We start from the raw sequence: 6,156 nt of genomic DNA, 5'->3' as shown, positions 1-6,156 counted from the left end.
GCTCTCTTAGTCTCATTTTTACAGAGTTGGAAATGGAGATTTGGAGTAACTTGTGAAGTAGAAGGGTAACTTGTGAAGGGTAACTTCCCTGGGGCCAGAAAGCAGGCAGAACCAGGTTTCAAGCACAGTCCTAGACTACACTTGCCCAAGCACTAAACCTTCTCACAGACACCTGCATCTTTCACCTACCTGGCCTGAGAGCATGTGTCTTTGAAAGTAAGTACTGGTAAACTCCAAGAAGGTCATCCTTATGCAACTTGTTTGGTTCTTCATCCTCCGTCCACAGGACATGGTCTTGTACTACCTGAAGAACAAGATTTGTGATGTGAATCATCGTGACAATGCAGGTTACTGTGCCCTGCATGAAGCTTGTGCAAGAGGCCAGCTCAACATTGTGAGGCACCTCCTTGAATATGGTGCTGATGTCAACTGCAGTACCCATGATGGAACTAGGTAAGTAATGGGTCTGGCTTCAAGCCTGGGCACCGGCATTGGTTCTTAGGTTGTGTGTGAAACCCAGGAAGAAAGATGAGAGGGACATATGAGTATTTTGACATCAAAGTCCTCTGGAATGGAATCAGAGTTTTCTGGAAAATTAGCTGTAACTTTGAACAGTTACGATCTGTTGTAGGAATTTCAGCATACTTTTCTTTGCTCTAGTTTCTAAATAGCATTGCCCCTGGATGTGACTTCAGACAGTGTTCCATCTCCCAGGGCACATGGGTGTGGAAAGGCTTTTTACCCTCCTGAGCGCACACCTGAGGACTCACTTCTTCTGGTCCAGGTCCAAATCCTATTTCCTAGCTTCCAGTCCAGTAGTTTGATAACTGATCAATGTAAAGGCTTAGGGTCAGGTGTTTAGTTGAGTCCACTAATTGTTTATCTTTGCACTCAGTTTGTTTTAAATTAGAGTTCCAAAAACCTCACAGTGACTCCTTATGACAGAGTAGAATGTCTCTATAGGGGTTTGTAGGCTATAATTTTTGTGAAGCAGATTGCCAGGTCTTTCTCCTTAAGAGCAACCGGTGGGTTCAGACTGCCAGCCTTTGGTTAGCAGCCAAACATTTAACCACTATGCCAGCCGGGTGCTTCAAAAACAGACAATTTTTAAAAGTTGTATAACAATGGCTTGTATTGAATTCCATAATGATGGGATTTATTTTCTAAGTAAGTAATTTTTCTATAGTCTGTCACTTCTTAAATCCCTTGAAAACATTTCTGTGTACATGTATTTTTCATCTTGAATTCTTCCTCTATGCTTGGATTAAGATAGGCCTGCCTTTGAGAAGGGAGCTCTGGTAGTATAGCACCTCAGGCATTTGACTGCTAACTAGAGGGCTGGTGGTTAAAACCCACCAACAACTCCTCAGAAGGAAGACTGGGCAATCTGTTTTCATAGAGATATCGATACCACTTCAGGAATCTAAGGAGGAATCACTATGAGTCAGGTTTGACTCGATGGCAGCGAGTTTAGTTTGGTTTTTGGTTTGCATTTGAGAATTAAGCTTGACTTAGTCTGTTCACCTGTCCTATAAAGAATTAAGGTGTTGAAATAGCAGTTTGAAACTTGATTTGTACCTTGCTTTTCCTGTCTGGGAATAGTGGTGGCAATACACACTGCCTGGTGAAATAGTATGATGCCAGTGCTTATTGCATTTGAGACACTTGCATCAATTTGTCTGTTATTGATAAAAGAAATAAGTGAATTAAATGTGTGCATATGCTCATTCCCCACTACACGCCTCTCCCTAGACCTCTCCATGATGCAGTTGAGAATGATCACTTGGAAATTGTCCGCCTACTCCTTTCTTATGGTGCTGACCCCACTCTGGCTATGTACTCAGGTAGAACCATCATGAAAATGACTCACAGCCAACTTATGGAAAGATTTCTGACAGGTAGGTCACTTTAGAAAAACATGAATGACAGAGTTCAATAAATGTACTTTATTTTTTTAAAAAAATTAGGTGGTAACAATATTACTTACATTTGGATTTTACTAGGCAGAAATTTAAAAACTTGAGTTTTAAAGTATTTAGGACAGCAGCTATATGTGTTTGGTGTTTTATATAATAAAACATTTGGCTAGTAGATGATTAGTTTTTGATCCTGCATTTGCTTTGATCTATTTACACTAATGCTTTAGAAGATTTCCTAAAATTATTTGCATTTTTTGAAAATACATTTATGTTTTTACATCGAGAGTCTGAATAGAATTAGAAGTCTTACTTTTACTAGCCAAATCAGTTGGAAATTTCTAGGTGTTCATTCAGTGGATAACCCATTTAAAGCCTCAGTTATTTATTTATTTTTCAGTTTATTGTTATTTGAGTGAAACACTAATTTTCCATTCAGTAGTTCATATGCCTTTTGTTCCATGACATTGAGTGCAGTCCCCATAATGTAACAGCTCTTTCTCCTTCCTCCTTGTGGTTACCTTTTTTCTGTGTCCTTCTTTCCTTCATACTCCTGTCCTCTGAGCTATCTCCCTGCACAAAAGCTGCCATTCTGATCTTCCATTGTTGATTGTTCTAAGGAGTTACTTACATACTGTAAGCGTTCACCTCATAGGCCTATCTGTTGTTTGGCTGAGAGTTAAGCCATAAGAGTGAGTTCAATTCCAGGCCTGAAGGGCAACTAAGACTCATAGTCTTGGGAGGTTCACCAGTCTCTATCAGACTAATAAACTTGTTGGGTTTTTTTTTTAATCATTTTGAGTTTTTTTCCATATTCTTCTTCCATTCTATCCAGGATCTCCAATTTTGATCCCTTCCTGAGTGGTTGGCATTGTTAGCTCAGCACAATTTCATTCTTCTGGTCTTAATGTTGTAGGTACTGAGGTTTTCTAAATTCTGAGTCATTAAAGGACCTTGAAAGCAGAAGCAAAAAAACAAAGGTTTTCTTGAGTGTGAGGCACCTGCAAGGAAATTTCTTATATACTTACAGGCAAAGAACAACACTAAATCACTTGGCTTATAATTGTTTTCCTAAAATTATATTTACTTAATGCCATTTTAGCTTTATTTTTGCATATAAAAGCTGAAAAAGTTTTAGACTGCCAGTATGGTTTGTTTTGGTGCTTAGGTTCTTACGGTGTCTGTCTCTGTGAAGGCAGTGATTTTTGTCACATACATAATGCAGAGAATAAGGTGTAATAGAACTCTATTGATATGCCAAAATAAAAAAAAATTACTGGGTAGACAGGAAATGACATGCTTACCTGATTTGCATTTATAGGAAAAATGCCTGTATATTATTCCTATCAGCATATTGTTATTTACCTTTTTTTTTCCCTTCCTCTCTCTTCAGATTATTTAAATGACTTACAGAATTCCGATGACTTGAAAAGCTCTTGGGAGTTCAATGGTAGCTCTGTGTGTGGTGAGCAGTGTTCATTTTAGCTGAGTAGAAAGGGATGTGAGAGAACAGAGGCAGATGGTGGGTGTTGTAAACAGGGCTTGATTGGGAAAAGGTTGTTTTCTTTTTTGTTTGTTTGTTTGTTTTTTGAGAGCCCTTTATTTAATGACAGCTGAAATTTTGCTTTTTCCTTCCTTTTGAACCAGATAATAAAATGGGACATGATATTTTGGCAAATCCCCCAGGAACAGAGAATCAAAGTGAAGATGAGGCTGACAGTGATGTATTTGAATTTGAATTTTCAGATAGCCCCCTATTAACATGTTACCATATCCAAGTTTCTTTCTCTCAGGGGTGAGTATGGCTTTTGTGTATTTGAAAAATAGCTGAGATGCCTGTGGAGTGGCAGGGACTTAAAAATTCCTGTAAAAAAGAAAAACCCAAACTCACTGCTGTTGAGTCAAAGCAGTATTTCTACGGAAGTACATTATCCAGTCTTCTTCCAAGGAGTGGGTTGTGGGTTTGAACCTCTAGCCTTTGGTTAGCAGTCACATGCCTTAGGCACACTGCCACCAAAACTCCCCAAAACCCTGTTAGAGCCAACTGTGTGGAATCAAATTGTAAACAGCAACTTGAAAAATTATGTGGGAATCTTAGAGGGCAGTGAGTTTACATTAAATTGAGGAGGAGCAAGTCAGAAAAGAAGGGTGAAAATAGTCCTACAGCTTGAAGAATTTAATCATAGTCACTGAGTTGTATGTTTAGAGACCGTTGAACTGATGTATCTTTTGTTATATATAGGAGCTCTGGTGGGGTAGTAGTTAAAGCATATGGCCACTAACCTAAAGGTCCGACAGTTCAAACTCACTAGCCACTTAATGGTGAGTCCATAAACCTCATTTAATGCAGTATATCTATTAGAACAGATATACATTAGCTTGTTATATTCAGTGAGGAGTGGGGGGCATATCATGGTATAAACTGTCCTTATCATGACACTACCAAGGCATATCACACCGAGGGACCCAGGGAAGTTAGTCACTGGAATTTCACTGGATCAGTTGGCAGCTTGGATAATTTAGTCACTATACTCTTTGGGAAGGGGTGCCGAGGAGTTCCCCACTATGCCACTGTAGAGGCCATCAGTCAGTACACTTCAGGTAAACTAGAATATAGTGACATATTGATACATTTTTGTGTTAGATCAGAAAATTCATTATGTACTGTACCTAGGATCTCTGTGTGTCATTACATTTAGTTAAAATCAGTCTTGCCTATCATGAGCCATTATGCCCTGCCAAACAATTTCTTGGGAGTATAAATAGCAAGAAATGTGTGCTGTGTTCCGTGTTAATAAACAGGTTTAATGAATAACAGCTTTCTTAGGCTCTAAAAGTATAGATAACTGAAGTTTTACACAGTGTGAATTTTCTTAGTAAAAGAAATCATAGAGTGTTATACAATATATATGAGGATTATTAACCCCTTCTTTCTCAAAAGCATCCTTCCCAAAAGAGATGAAAGATGGGAGTCAAGATGTAGAAAAAGGAAGGCGAGACAGTATTGTGTTCCAAGTGCTCTATATGAGAGGCTAGGGATCAAGGAGAAGAGAGATCAAAGGGGTGTTTGTAATCAGCCCTCTTGGGCCTTAGTGACTGTAGTGTGACATTTCAAAAATCATGACCAGAGTTGTGGCCAGAGTGTTTCCATAAGCAGCAGCATCCATCAGAAGTAATTGTTTCCATCAGCAATAGGAGCAATAAGGGAGATATTGTGATGACTCTCCCTAAGAGATATTTGTCCTGCCTGTATCTGAATTACTTAGTTTTTGTAGATGTTTTCTTTCTAAAACCAGATGTATCCAGAATTACTGTCACTAGAAGTATAGTCTCTCATTTTGAATGCAGGAGTATTGATGAGAGGATTTGGTGGTAAACGTCAGGGAAAACAAAGTTTGAACTCAAAGTAACTGGCCCATGTTATACCTGTAAGTCAGGTTTACAAAGGTGGTAGTTAATAATTGAGAGCTCTTTTGCCACTTTTGAGTCAATCTTGAGTCATTTTTTCTGTTTTGTAGGCCACGAAACTGGTTATTGTTTTCAGATGTGCTTCAGAAACTGAACATGTCATCCTCCATATTCCATGACAATTTTCCAAATGTGGAAATTTTCACAATTATAGAGGCAGAATTTTACAGACAGATTTCAGCCAGTTTCTTGTTCTCTTCCTCGAAAGATCTGGAAAACTTCAATCCTGAGAGCAAGGAATTATTAGACTTGGTTGAATTGACACGTGAGCTTCAGACTCTCCTGGGCTCTTCAGTGGAATCTCTACACCCTAGTGATGTGGCTTCAGAGAAGGACCACTGATGATTGTGACATTCCTGCCATCCATACAGTTACAGTGTTAATCTTGGTGTGTAATGTGACTATTTCAATAAAGCAAAGATATTATTAGAAATTAAAGTATATCTTTATTTATATAAGAGAAAACACTCCAAGTAGAAGACACAGGAATTTTTTTTTCCTTTTAAAACTTAAATTACTTTTTATGATTTTATTGTAATGTTTCTTTTAGATATATACATGCCGACTTGGAATAAGTTTGTTTTCCTGAAATATTTTTCAAGGAGCAAATAAATGAGGTAAAAGGACCCATAAAATGATTTTGTTTCTTAACAAATTCTGATGACAGAAACCATTAATTTTTTTTTAACTTTCAAAACCAAAATTATTTTCCCCAGGGAGCCATGCAAATCCATATCTTAGCTGTCTTGGTTCCTTCTGTTAGCCTCTCTTA

At 38.1% G+C, this 6,156-nt stretch overlaps 1 pseudogene; it reads left to right on the top strand.

Moving 5' to 3' along the window:
• LOC103211366 overlaps positions 1–5,726 on the top strand; it is a 95,106-nt pseudogene extending 89,380 nt beyond the window's left edge.
• Positions 5,727–6,156: the final 430 nt, after the last annotated feature.

The sequence above is a fragment of the Orycteropus afer genome, unplaced genomic scaffold, assembly GCF_000298275.1.
Source record: "Orycteropus afer afer isolate SDZICR_OR568_19922 unplaced genomic scaffold, OryAfe1.0 scaffold00727, whole genome shotgun sequence".
Classification (NCBI taxonomy): domain Eukaryota; kingdom Metazoa; phylum Chordata; class Mammalia; order Tubulidentata; family Orycteropodidae; genus Orycteropus; species Orycteropus afer.
The sequence above is the reverse complement of the archived record's forward strand: the minus strand, read 5'-3'. Positions and strand labels throughout refer to the sequence as shown.